Below are 14,721 nucleotides of genomic sequence, written 5' to 3'. Positions count from 1 at the left end.
ATCAAATTAATAAATATGTGTATAAAAGCATTTTGTATATAAACAATCTAATCTGTATACTAAGCACAAGTCAGTATAAATTTTTTTTATATTGACAAAGGATTTTCAAGTGGCCATGGATCCAAGATCAATAAAATTTTGTTTTGTTATGGTGCTCTTCTCTGCTATTTGTCTATGAGGTGTAGCTACCATCAAAATGGGAAGTTCAGTTCAGTTCAGTTGCTCAGTTGTGTCCGACTCTTTGTGACCCCATGAATTGCAGTACGCCAGGCCTCCCTGTCCATCACCAACTCCCAGAGTTCACTCAGACTCACGTCCATCGAGTCAGTGATGCCATCCAGCCATCTCATCCTCTGTCGTCCCCTTCTTCTCCTGCCCCCAATCCCTCCAAGCATCAGAGTCTTTGCCAATGAGTCAGTTCTTCGCATGAGGTGGCCAAAGTACTGGAGTTTCAGCTTTAGCATCATTCCTTCCAAAGAAATCCCAGGGCTGATCTCCTTCAGAATGGACTGCTTGGATCCCCTTGCATTCCAAGGGACTCTCAAGAGTCTTCTCCAACACCACAGTTCAAAAGCATCAATTCTTTGTCACTCAGCTTTCTTCACAGTCCAACTCTCACATCCATACATGACCACTGGAAAAACCATAGCCTTGACTAGACGGACCTTTGTTGGCAAAGTAATGTCTCTGCTTTTGAATATGCTATCTAGGTTGGTCATAACTTTCCTTCCAAGGAGTAAGTGTCTTTTAATTTCATGGCTGCAGTCACCATCTGCAGTGATTTTGGAGCCCCCCAAAAATAAAGTGTGACACTGTTTCCACTGTTTCCCCATCTATTTCCCATGAAGTGATGGGACCGGATGCCATGATCTTCGTTTTCTGAATGTTGAGCTTTAAGCCAACTTTTTCACTCTCCTCTTTCACCTTGATCAAGAGGCTTTTTAGTTCCTCTTCACTTTCTGCCATAAGGGTGGTGTCATCTGCATATCTGAGGTTATTGATATTTCTCCCAGCAATCTTGATTCCAGCTTGTGTTTCTTCCAGCCCAGCGTTTCTCATGATGTACTCTGCATATAAGTTAAATAAGCAGGGTGACAATATACAGCCTTGACGAACTCCTTTTCCTATTTGGAACCAGTCTGTTGTTCCATGTCCAGTTCTAACTGTTGCTTCCTGACCTGCAAACAGATTTCTCAAGAGGCAGGTCAAGTGGTCTGGTATTCCCATCTCTTTCAGAATTTTCCACAGTTTATTGTGATCCTCACAGTCAAAGGCTTTGGCATAGTCAGTAAAGCAGAAATAGATGTTTTTCTGGAACTCTCTTGCTTTTTCCATGATCCAGCGGATGTTGGCTATTTGATCTCTGGTTCCTCTGCCCTTTCTAAAACCAGCTTGAACAACTGGAAGTTCACGGTTCACGTATTGCTGAAGCCTGGCTTGGAGAATTTTGAGCATTACTTTACTAGTGTGTGAGATGAGTGCAATTGTGCAGTAGTTTGAGCATTCTTTGGCATTGCCTTTCTTTGGGATTGGAATGAAAACTGACCTTTTCCAGTCCTGTGGCCACTGCTGAGTTTGCCAAATTTGCTGGCAAATTGAACGCAGCACTTTCACAGCATCATCTTTCAGAATTTGAAATAGCTCAACTGGAATTCCATCACCTCCACTAGCTTTGTTTGTAGTTATGCTTTCTAAGGCCCACTTGACTTCACATTCCAGGATGTCTGGCTCTAGGTCAGTGATCACACCATCGTGATTATCTGGGTCGTGAAGATCTTTTTTGTATAGTTCTTCTGTGTATTCTTGCCACCTCTTCTTAATATCTTCTGCTTCTGTTAGGTCCATACCATTTCTGTTCTTTATCGAGCCCATCTTTGCATGAAATGGGAAGACTGACATGTAAATCTTGAAAATAATGCATACAAAATTAATATGAAACCAAGTATATCATGCAGTGGAAAAAATAGTGGGTTCATTTACACTTGGTACTAAATGATTATTGTGATGGTAAAACTTGCCCTCAGTTTCTCCATTTGTAAAATAAGGAGTTTATAATATCCTATGTCTGTTTGATAAATGTTATCTTGCAAATATGGCATAAAATCAGGAATATAACTGTAGGATTATAAGGTCTACCTAAATTTCTTTTATTTGGTCTTAACCCATAAATGATGACTATTAAACTTTTGTCCAAAATTTTCTACATATGCTTTTATAGCAGCCTAAGCAACATAGATCATCTTATTAGACTTTACTTGGAAATACAAACATTTCTTGAAAGGACTAGATGTGCGTATAGCAAGTATTCTGTAAGAAAAAATTACCCCTGACATTCCGTAATTTTGTCTGAATGCTTGGTGGACACTGTATTCGATAAAATCATAATTAAGCAGCTGCAGCATAAAAGCAGAGTGAAGAATTTTGTCATTTATGATTATTCCTGGTGCTACTAATCTCAATTGCTTTTTCATATAAAGAGGCATCTGTGGAACGGATGTATCTAAGACCCAATCTATCAGAAGTTCTTGAACATTTTGTGAAGTGCTAATTTTTATTTCCATGAAGATTTGAAATCTTTTTTCAGAGGAATAAGAAGGGAGGCAGGTAAGAAAGTCTTGAGTAGAAAGGTGTACAAGGTGTCCTCATGGGTTATCTCTCTGTCTACTGGTAAATGACACCAAGAATGGCATCTGACTGGAGATCAGCCCAATAAGTCTTCAAGATCTTCCAGCAGAATGCGATTACTTGTTGGAAACTCTTGTCCCATGCAATGGCTGTACCATATTTTTGGCAATAATACTTTATTTCTAATGTGATATATATAAGGTCTTTGTTGAACACATTTTGTTAAATACATATTAAACAATACAAATCTGGAAAATTCACCTTTTCTTCCTCCCTCCCGTCCTTCCTTCATTCCTTCCTTTCTTCTACTATCATTTATTGAGACCCTATCATGTCCAAGAAATACCGAGTTATAAAGCATTCAGAAAGATCTAGCAGACACAGTTCTTGTCTTGAAGGGGGTATGGGTATGCAAATACCCGTGGCATGAAGCAGGCCATTCATTTCCACTAAATTAGTGCAAAGCACCATGAGGATTCAAAAGTTAGCCTCTAACCATCCTTTCTAATTGTAGTCAGCATGAATTAGTTCTCCAAGGAGTCCTTATTCCCTTTAGTGGACCAAGGCATTTAGAAAACAAGATTTGATATGGGATGCTGCTGCTTATTCCTGCTACCCTTCAGTGGCAAGAGTTAGGGAATATATGTATGAATATAAATAGATATTTTATATGTATATATATATGCTCATTAACATAGTTTCATCTCTATTTTTAAATCTATGTATGTAGGTATATATCAGTTTATACCAATACCTCTAATTCAAATTCAAACTATAGGCTTCATTCTAGATTTCTCACTTTTCTTGTAACTTCTTCCCCTAACACTGAGGAACCTGGCTCCCATTATCTATTAATATTATTACATTGGTTCCCCTTACTTGTAACTGTTCTCCCTTTGAGAGTCCTGGCCCCTTCCACTCACAGAGGTTTTCTTCATCTTTCTTCACCATGCCCTGACATTCTGTACCAGCTATCCTATCCCATGATGTATCCCTACTCACCCTGGTCGGACCACAATACCCTGCATCATCTAGTCAGCTGCCTATGTGGGTTGCTCAGTAAATATCTGATTGACTACTGTATCTCCATAGCACAATGTTTGGGGTTTTCACAGAACAGTGTATTGTCAAGGAACAAAAATGCTAACAACATTAGGCTTTACCTCTGTGTTAAAATTGCATTATGTTAGTGTGAAACTGAAGTCCAGTTATTTCATTCCAGATAGTAGAAATGAAGTCTGCAAATATATTTTGGATGATGAGGTTTGAAAGGGCTCAAAATCAATGAAGAAGGAAAAGGATTTTTCTGCTGACATTTTAAACTAATTCATTTAATGATTTCATTCTCCCTGGCTTGTAAAAGAAAAATAGATGCAGTGTTTGAAGATACAATGTAGAAGCACGCAAAGGACACAGAGAGAAGAGATTGAAAAAATTCTATGGTACTTCCTGGCCATAACTCCACATACAAGTAGAAAGGGGCAATAAATGAGAAACATTTTCATCTTAATTAATCTTGTAGAGTTTAAGCATGGGCAAAAGTGCTCTGCTACAAAAAAGATAGGAAATTAAGGTGTATGAAAAATATTTGTATATGACATATTTATTTAACTAAATTATAACTTGGAAGATAAGACCTAACTTAGGTTGCAATCACATACTAATAGCAATTAACCAGCAACTGTAAACCAGAGTAAGATCGGGCAGTTTATGTTATTGGTGGAATACCAATGACTTGGTAATGGCCAATAGATTCATGACAACTCATGTGGGTAAGGGATTCTAGAATTGCAGTTCTTTCATGGGTGTGTCCATTTTGCCTTCTTCCTTTCTCTGACAGTTTACATGGAGCATGATTATTAGTAACATCCTTTTTGATTTTGGAGTGTTCCAGCTTGAATGATTAATTGTATGGTCATCCTAACTTCAGACTGATTTGGAGAGTTCATCAAAGTTGAAGAACCTCAACTCTTATTTGTTATTCTGACCTGAAGGAAAGAAGGCAATTTTAAATAAATTTAAAGCCATATAGGGCTAGCTCCTCTCTGGACTACATATGAATGCAAATTGGACCAATCAGTGGCATTTTACACCAGCTGTAACTTCTGGGTGGTCTTCAAAGAAAATCCCATTTAGAGTGTATTTCAATGATGCAAGGGAAATTTCACAAACTGCTAAAATGAGGCTGGGAGGTCTGCATTTGAAAGAAGGGGTTTCAATTACTATATTATGGACAGCAGGAGAAAAGCTTTGCTATAGCTGTCACCGGAAACTTCAGCCACTAGTTACTTCATCAATATGCTTTGTTCATAACATTCTACTACTTCCCCATAATATCTAGATGAATTCTGAATACCATGTTATTCAAGGTGGTGTCATGGATTAAAAATGTAATTTAGAACTCCTTCTCCCCAGTGTTCTATGTTAACAAAATATGCTGTCAATGCTGTCTTTTGTGAAATGAAGGGAAAATAAGCATTAACAGGATTTCATACTTCAGTTGTGTGATTCAATACTAATACGGTATGTTCAGGTGTAAAATTATTAGTAATATAATACTTTCACATTGAGTATTAAGATAGGAATGGGATTTATGTCTGTCAAGATTAATTGAAAAATTCAAGACTTGATTGTGAAATTAAAAGTTTTAAAGACCACCTTGTTTGCACAAATTCTCCAAGAGAAAAAAATCCAATGTTTATGAACACAGATGCCACACACATACAACACTTGATCATAAAGACACTGAGAAATCTTTAATCCATCTTGGATGAGGTGATGGAAAACATGATGCTGTGTCAAGATATGGAGAATAAAAATTAGTACAAAAGACTAGAGAAAGAAAAATAAAACCAGGAAGAAAGAAAATATTGTGGTTGCAAGTCTCCAAAGATGAAATAAAAAAGAAGGAAGCCACCAAGAAATCCAAAGGCCACTCCTCCAATAAAATGGTAATACAAAATTTACATTTTCTGATTTACGGAGAACTAACTTCTCAAGAGAGAGCTTTGGAAATAGGCTTTAGGCTCCCACCTCCATTTTGATCATTCCTTTGGGATATAGAGAAGCAGGTGATGGGTTGATAGTCATCAAGGGTTACACGATACAAGCTTTGCCTACTACCTAAAACTTGTCAGTTCTTTCAGCAAGTTGGAGTTTTAGAGAAAAATAGAATGACTGGTTTGGGTATTGCTTGACTCTATTTCTATTTTTTTGACCAAAAATAAGTCATTTTGCTAAATACTAAACAAAACTTTTAAACTAGACACTCGTTTACGTCTTGGCAAACCACAAATAAGAGCTGGTAATACCCTCATTAAACACGTCATGTCTTTCTGTCCCATGCGTTTGGACTCTAGCAGTGAATGACTCTCAGAAGTTATCCTGTAAGACGGGAGTGTCTTTGTTTACTTCCCCTGTTCACAGAGTTTAGAATCACAGGATTTTAGAGGAGAGAATTGCTAAAATACCCCTAGGCCAGAAGTATTTGCCCACATAGTATTCATTCCATGGCTTCATGGATCCACAATCTCCCACGGTTTGAGAAAACATGGAAGCCTTATTAACTTGGCTTGTGAGACAGACTGAAGGGTATTGGAATATGCTACCTCCAAATCTGCCTCTTTGGCATATAAATTCTTTTGAGCCAAAGGCAGATGTAGGAAACCGTCCAAAAACCCAAATTTCCCTTTTATAAAGGACATTTCCATTTGTAAAGGTATCTATCTCCCTCTCCTATACCAGGAAGAGGACTCTTAGCAACTCTTATCAATGGAGAAGGCACTAATTTAAATTTGTAGAAGAAAACTTTATTAAACAATCCTTGCTACCATACTTTTCTAGGTTCCTTCCCTGAGCTTGCTTTCCCTGTCCAAAAGCTTAAAGCTTCTTTCCTTTGTTCAGCTGGAGATAGAATACAAACCCAAGTTCTAACCAGCCCTTTGGTTTACTCATCACTGGGTGTCTTTGTAATTTGTGAACCATACTTGGATGCACCAACTGATAAACTTGCTTGTTTTTCTCTATCTTTTGCCAGCCTAATTTATAGGATCTGGACTGGAGAACCTAGGAGGGTAGAGGAAAAAGTGGGTAGAGGAAAAAAATATTTTTCCTTTTCTACACGGTTACTATTATTTACTTCTCCATACATACCTAATAAAGTATCAGCAAAAGCTAATGATATCTTCTCACCCAAAGAACAAACTATTTTGTTTGGCAGCAAAATCAAGCTCTTTGCTACATAATAGTTATTCTGGCAGCTCTGTGAAGATTATAGGCCTGGTAGTAGTATAGGTAAGGGGTGATATATAGATAGGTAATATTATTTTTTAATTGAAGTATAGTTGAGTTACAATACTACATTAATTTTAGGTATAACACAGTGGAAATAATATTAAATAATTCCATTTCCCTTCAAATACTGATAGGCTTAAAAACACCCTATTTTGAATGATTAAAGTACATAATTATAAGCCCAAACTGGTATTTCAAAGAAAGGACAGAAAAACTAAGCAATTTCAGCATATTTTTTTTCTTTGATTAAATCTACAAACCAAAGTAACAATATTTATATACAAATATATATCCTGTTTGTTTACTCTCTTAATGCTTAATAATCACTGGGGACTATCAGAGACCAAGAAGTGTATGAAGATAAAATGAAACAAGCAATTTGATCATTGATGGCTTCCTTCTTTCTCTCCTCATCCTTTAACCACGAGTTCTTAAAATGTTAACAAATTAGAGATACCAAGGAAATATTTCATGCAAAGATGGGGACAATAAAGGACAGAAATGGTATGGACCTAACAGAAGCAGAAGATATTAAGAAGAGGTGGCAAGAATACACAGAAGAACTGTACAAAAAAGATCTTCACAACCCAGATAATCACAATGGTGTGATGACTGACATAGAGCCAGACATCCTGGAATGCAAAGTCAATGGGCCTTCAGTTCAGTTCAGTTCAGTCAGTCAGTTATGTCTGACGTTTTGTGACCCCATGGTCTACAGCACGCTAGGCCTCCCTGTCTATCACCAGCTCCTGGAGTTTACCCTGACTCATGTCCATAAGTAGGTGATGCCATCCAACCATCTCATCCTCTGTCATCCCCTTCTTCTTCTGCCCTCAATCTTTCCCAGCATCAGGGCCTTTTCAAATGAGTCAGCTCCTTGCATCAGGTGGCCAAAGTACTGGAGTTTCAGCTTCAACATCAGTCCTTCCAATGAACACCCAGGACTGATCTCCTTTAGGATGGACTGGTTGGATCTCCTTGCAGTCCAAGAGACTCGCAAGAGTCTTCTCCAACACCACAGTTCAAAAGCATCCATTCTTCTGTGCTCAGCTTTCTTCACAGTTCAACTCTCACATCCATACATGACCACTGGAAAAACCATAGCCTTGTCTAGATGGACCTTTGTTGGCAAAGTAATGTCTCTGCTTTTGAATATGCTGTCTAGGTTGGTCATAACTTTTCTTCCAAGGAATAAGCGTCTTTTAATTTCATGGCTGCAATCACCATCTGCAGTGATTTTGGAGCCCAGAAAAATAAAGTCAGGCGCTGTTTCCACTGTTCTCCATCTATTTGCCATGAAGTGATGGGACCGGATGCCATGATCTTAGTTTTCTGAATATTGAGCTTTAAGCCAACTTTTTCACTCTCCACTTTCACTTTCATCAAGAGGCTTTTGAGTTCCTCTTCACTTTCTGCCATAAGGGTGGTGTCATCTGCATATCTGAGGTTATTGATATTTCTCCCGGCAATCTTGATTTCAGCTTGTGCTTCCTCCAGCCCAGCATTTCCCATGATGTACTCTGCCTATAAGTTAAATAAGCAGGGTGACAATATACAGCCTTGACATACTCCTTTTCCTATTTGGAACCAGTCTGTTGGGCCTTAGGAAGCATCATTATGAAAAAAGCTTGAGGAGGGGATGGAATTCCAGCTGAGCTATATCAAATCTTAAAAGATGATGGTGTGAGAGTGCTGCACTCAAACTGACAGCAAATCTGGAAAACTCAGCAGTGACCACAGGGCTGGAAAAGGTCAGTTTTCATTCCAATCCCAAAGAAAGGCAATGCCAAAAATATTCAAACTACTGCACAATAGCACTCATCTCACACAATAGCAAAGAAATGCTCAAAATTCTCCAAACTAGGCTTCAGTCGTTCATGAACTGAGAACTTTCAGGAATTCAAGCTAGATTTAGTAAAGGCAGAGATCAAATTGCCAACATCCATTGGATCATAGAAAATGCAAGAGAAGTCCAGAAACATATTGACTTATCCTTTATTGACTACACTAAAGCCTTTGAAAAGATTGAGGGCAGGAGGAGAAGGAGATGACAGAGGGTGAGGTGGTTGGATGGCATCACCGACTCAATGGACATGAGTTTGGGTAAACTCTGGGAGCTGGTGATGGACAGGGAGGCCTGGCATGCTGCGTGCAGTTCATGGGGTCGCAAAGAGTTGGACATGACTGAGCAACTGAACTGAACTGAAAGCCTTTGAGTGTGTGGATCACAACAGACTGTGGAAAATTCTTAAAGAGATGGAAATACCAGACCACCTTACCTGCCTCCTGAGAAATCTGTATGCAGGTCAAAAAGCAACAGTTAGAACTGGACATGGAACAACAGACTGGTTCCAAATTGGGAAAGTTCACTTGAGTTGCTCAGTTGTGTCTGACTGTTTGCAGCCCTGTGGACTGCAGCCTGCCAGGCCTCCCTGTCCATCACCAACTCCTGGAACTTGCTCAAACTAGTGTCCGGCAAGTCCGTGATGCCATCCAACCATCTCATCCTCTGTCGTCCCCTTCTCCTCCTGCCTTCAATCTTTCCCAGCATCAGGGTCTATTCCAATGAGTCAGTTATTCACATCAGGTGGCCAAATATTGGAGTTTCAGCTTCAGCATCATTCCTTCCAATGAATATTCAGGACTGAGTTCCTTTAGGATGGACTGGCTGGATCTCCTTGCTGTCCAAGGGACTTTCAAAAGTCTTCAACACCACAGTTCAAAAGCATCAATTCTTCAGCCATCAGCCTTCTTATGGTTCAACTCTCACATCCATGCAAGACTACTGGAAAAACCATAGCTTTGACTAGACAGGCATTTGTTGGTTATGTCTCTGCTTTTTAATACACTGTCTAGGAGTGTCAGAGCTTTTCTTCCAAAGAGCAAACAACTTTTAATTTCAAGCCTGCAGTCACCATCTGCAGTGATTTTGGAGCCCCCGAAAATAAAGTCTCTCACTGTTTCCATTGTTTCCCCACCTATTTGCTGTGAAGTAATGGGACCGGACGTCATGATCTTAGTTTTTTTAATGTTGAGTTTTAAGCCAACTTTTTCACTCTCTTCTTTCACTTTCATCAAGAGGTTCTTTTGTTACTCTTCTCTTTCTGCCATAAAAGTGGTGTCATCTGCATATCTGAGGTTATTGAAGTTTCACCCTGCAATCTTGATTTCAGCTTGTGCTTCATCCAGCCTGGCATTTTGCATGATGTATTCTGAATATAAGTAAGCAAAGTTACAATATACAGCCTTGACGTACTTCTTTCCCAAGAAGAAGTTGATGTTGGGATGTTGATTGATTTCATTTTTTCTTGAACTTTAATTTATATTTAAAACATGACAATAAAGATCATCTCTTATCATATAAGAAGGACAAATATGCATAGAATTTGTTTTCACAAGAGGTTTTAGTACTTTGTCCTAATTTATGTGTGTTCAAATATATCATGAGTCCATAATGTCCCCCAAGCATAACTTATAATCAAAGCCTCTTATCATATCTTCAGCCTGTTCTAGGCATATTAATTCTATTTACCCCCCACACATTCAGCATTAATAAAATCATTAAGCTAAATTAATTAATTGCCCAGATTTGACCTCCCACCCTGCCCCTTTCCATGAGGTAAAGGGGGGAACTCAGGCTCCTGGTGCCACCTACTTTACCTGATTTTAGGATAAAATACAAATCATAAGATAAAATAGAAGTTAGGTAATATACAGGCTAAAGTGTATCATGTATGTAATATATTATTAATAAATTAAATAAAAACTTAAAAGTCAGGAAAACAATAGTACCTTTTAGGAAATAGTGCCAAATCTATTGATTTTATTCCAAATACGTGATAGGATCCACTGTTCTCTTCACCTCATTCAATTTTAATTGGGGTCTATATTGTACAAAATATCATATCAAGTGCTTAGAAAAAGTACCAGGGGGAATTACAAATGCTTGGTAAAGCCAATATTAAATAATTCTCTGACACATAATAGGTGGTTAAGAAACAGTAGTTGAATGAATGACTGAGTTTCAAGATTTTTTCAATCTTAACTTACTTTTAAAACTTCATTTTACCCGCTTGCCTCACCTATACGCCTTCTGAGATAAGCAGGAAAGGAGCAAGTGGAAACAAAACACTCTGATTTTCTGACATAATGAGTTATATTTTACCTCATTAGAATAATTATAAAAGATATTGCTTTTTTTCCCCTAAATATAGAGGAATTTTCTACTTTTCAAGACCAGTTTTGCCTTAAAACTAATTGGACTTGCCAACCAACAAAACTAGACTACATAAATAAATTGGCCATGATATTCAGCGCTCTTTTATATTCCTGTCAAACTTGTTCATGCTATTTATGCAGCAATGTTGACTCCTCTGAGACCTCTCTGGTCACCCCATTTAAATAAGTCCCTTACCCTGCTTCCACTAATATCCTCAAACACCTCATTATGATTTATTTTTCTTCACAAATATTTATAAAGAATTGACTTTACAAGTGTATTATAAGCATACTTGTTTGTTGTACATAGTTGCATATTTCAATAAAATATTGACTCCAGAAAGGCGGGGAGAATTTGTCTACCTATATCTCCAATACCTAACAGTTGTGGCGCATGGTAGGTGCTCAATAAATTGTCGTTAATATACGACTCTACATTATAGAATTTTAAAATGTTCTATAAAAATGTTATTAAATATAAGATGCTTTAAAATACACTTTAGGTTTAGAGGTCTAATCAACCATACCTTATGTTCCACCACAAAGGGTGGGAATTAACTGAGTAAAGTTTTTAGATATGTTTGATAGAGCTTTGTTTTATAAATTCAATTAGGTGTGCATATTAAACTGCTTCAACTCAAGGAGGTATCAATACAACAAATTGTAATTCTTCTCCTTTTCCCCAATCCTTTTGTGGCATGCTCTGTTGAGTTTCTCCCTCTCTTGGGCAGATCTCACAGCTTTCTGGTAACTTTCAATAGTTAAGACGCCCCAGTCTAGTCAGTTTAAACCTGTGATCCCCTCTCTCACCTTTACTGTTACTCAAGTAGGACCTATCTTTCATATTTCCACATTCTCTTTCCTTCACACCTCAGAGTAATGGGTAAAACCATTTCTTTTACTTCCTCTCTTTGCTCTCTTCCAATTCTTCTTTTGCCTGTAATTGGATTTGATAAAGAGATGGTGGGGTTAGCTGATGTAGAAATGGATTTTCCTTCCTTAGTGTGGCTGTGCCTGCGTGTGTGCTCAGCCACTTTAGTTGGGTCCAACTCTGTGTGACCCTATGGACTGTAGCCCGCCTCCTCTGTCCATGGGATTCTCCAGGCAAGAATACTGGAGTGGGTTGCCATGCCTTCCTCCAGGGGATCTTCCTGACCCAGGGATGGAAAGCACGGCATCTCCCTGTGACTTCTGAGTTGCAGACAGATTCTTTAACACTGAACCACCTGGGAAACCCTAGCTGTGGCTACTCTTGGGAGGCACTGATTGGCAATGAAAATGTTGGCTATCTCTTGAAGCATGTGTGTGAGTTCTTTAGGGAAGTCTGTGGTCTTGCTTCGATTTTCCCTAATAGTTGTAAAAGAGTTATTTGAAATCTTCAGCCACAGGAAAAATAATTTCAACATACATGACAAAAGGTTGCTTTCCCTTATGTTTAAACAATTCTTATTAATTGATTGAAAAAATGTATCTAAATAAAAACTTTAAAAATGGGCAAAGAACTTAAAAAATTCAAAAAGATGAAATACAAATGCGTACAAACATTTGGAAATATGTAAACATATAATAGTGTTAAAAAAAAAGTTTTTGTTTGGCCTATCAGGTTGACAGAAGTTTAAAAAAACTTGTGTATAAAATGTTTTTGAAACAACTATTCTCACACTGCTCGATGGTTCAGTGTTTCTGAGGATAAACTGGCAACTTCATTCAAAGGCCCAATGAATATGTACAGCATCTGACTGAGAAATTCAAATCCTGTAAATTTATCCCCTTCTGAAATAGTCAGAAATATGTGAAAAAATTTATATACATGAATATTAATTACGACATTTTCAATAGCAAAAATTTGCAAAAGATGAATGATAGAAGCTTTATCAAATAAACTATAGAGTATGCAATGGAATATTATGAAACTGTAAAAGTGGTAATTGATGTTTACTGAACACTTGTTGTTGCCAGGCATTCTTGAAAATTTTTAATGTATGTCGACTCATTTAATTCTTGTAACTGTCCTGTAATGTAGGTACTATTATGAAAACCATTCTATAAAAGAGGAGAATGAGTGTTAAGGAGTTTAATTATCTGGCACAAGATTGCACAGCTCAGTCAATAAGACAGGGGTTCATATCTAAATAGTCCAATTTCAGAGCTTAAATATTATGAAGTACAACTTCTTCAATGTAAATAATAAAGTAATTGCCTATCTACCTGTTGACACAGATACACATATATTTAAGATATAAAGCTGAATAAAGGCAGAGGAACCAGAGATCAAATTGCCAACATCCGCTGGATCATGGAAAAAGCAAGAGAGTTCCAGAAAAACATCTGTTTATGCTTTATTGACTATGCCAAAGCCTTTGACTGTGTGGATCACAATAAACTGTGGAAAATTCTGAAAGAGATGGGAATACCAGACCACCTGATCTGCCTCTTGAGAAATCTGTATGCGGGTCAGGAAGCAACAGTTAGAACTGGACATGGAACAACAGACTGGTTCCAAATAGGAAAAGGAGTATGTCAAGGCTGTATATTGTCACCCTGCTTATTTAACTTCTATGCAGAGTAAATCATGAGAAACGCTGGACTGGAAGAAGCACAAGCTGGAATCAAGATTGCTGGGAGAAATATCAATAACCTCAGATATGCAGATGACACCACCCTTATGGCAGAAAGTGAAGAGGAACTAAAAAGCCTCTTGATCAAGGTGAAAGAGGAGAGTGAAAAAGTTGGCTTAAAGCTCAATATTCAGAAAACTAAGATCATGGCATCCGGTCCCATCACTTCATGGGAAATAGATGGGGAAACAGTGGAAAAAGTGTCAGACTTTATTTTTTGGGGATCCAAAATCACTGCAGATGGTGACTGCAGCCATGAAATTAAGAGACGCTTACTCCTTGGAAGGAAAGTTATGACCAACCTAGATAGCATATTCAAAAGCAGAGACATAACTTTGCCAACAAAGGTCCGTCTAGTCAAGGCTATGGTTTTTCCAGTGGTCATGTATGGATGTGAGAGTTGGACTGTGAAGAAGGCTGAGCGCCGAAGAATTGATGCTTTTGAACTGTGGTGTTGGAGAAGACTCTTGAGAGTCCCTTGGACTGCAAGGAGATCCAACGAGTCCATTCTGAAGGAGATCAGCCCTGGGATTTCTTTGGAGAGAATGATGCTGAAGCTGAAACTCCAGTACTTTGGCCACTTGATGCGAAGAGTTGACTCATTGGAAAAGACTCTGATGCTGGGAAGGATTGGGGGCAGGAGGAGAAGGGGACAACAGAGAATGAGATAGCTGGATGGCATCACTGACCTGATGGATGTGAGTCTGAGTGAACTCTGGGAGTTGGTGATGGACACGGAGGCCTGGCGTGCTGCTATTCATGGGGTCGTGAAAAGTCGGACATGACTGAGCGACTGAACTGAACTGAACTGATAATATGTGTTAAATAAAACAAGTTGTGAAAAATATACATACAAAATGTATATGTGACATACACATAAACATATGATGATGATGATCTAGTTGCTAAATCGTATCCGACTCTTGTGACCCCATGGACTGTAGCCTGCCAGGCTCCTCTGTCCATG

The sequence above is a fragment of the Bos javanicus genome, chromosome 7 (genome assembly GCF_032452875.1).
Source record: "Bos javanicus breed banteng chromosome 7, ARS-OSU_banteng_1.0, whole genome shotgun sequence".
NCBI lineage: Eukaryota > Metazoa > Chordata > Mammalia > Artiodactyla > Bovidae > Bos > Bos javanicus.
Note: the sequence above shows the minus strand (reverse complement) of the source record.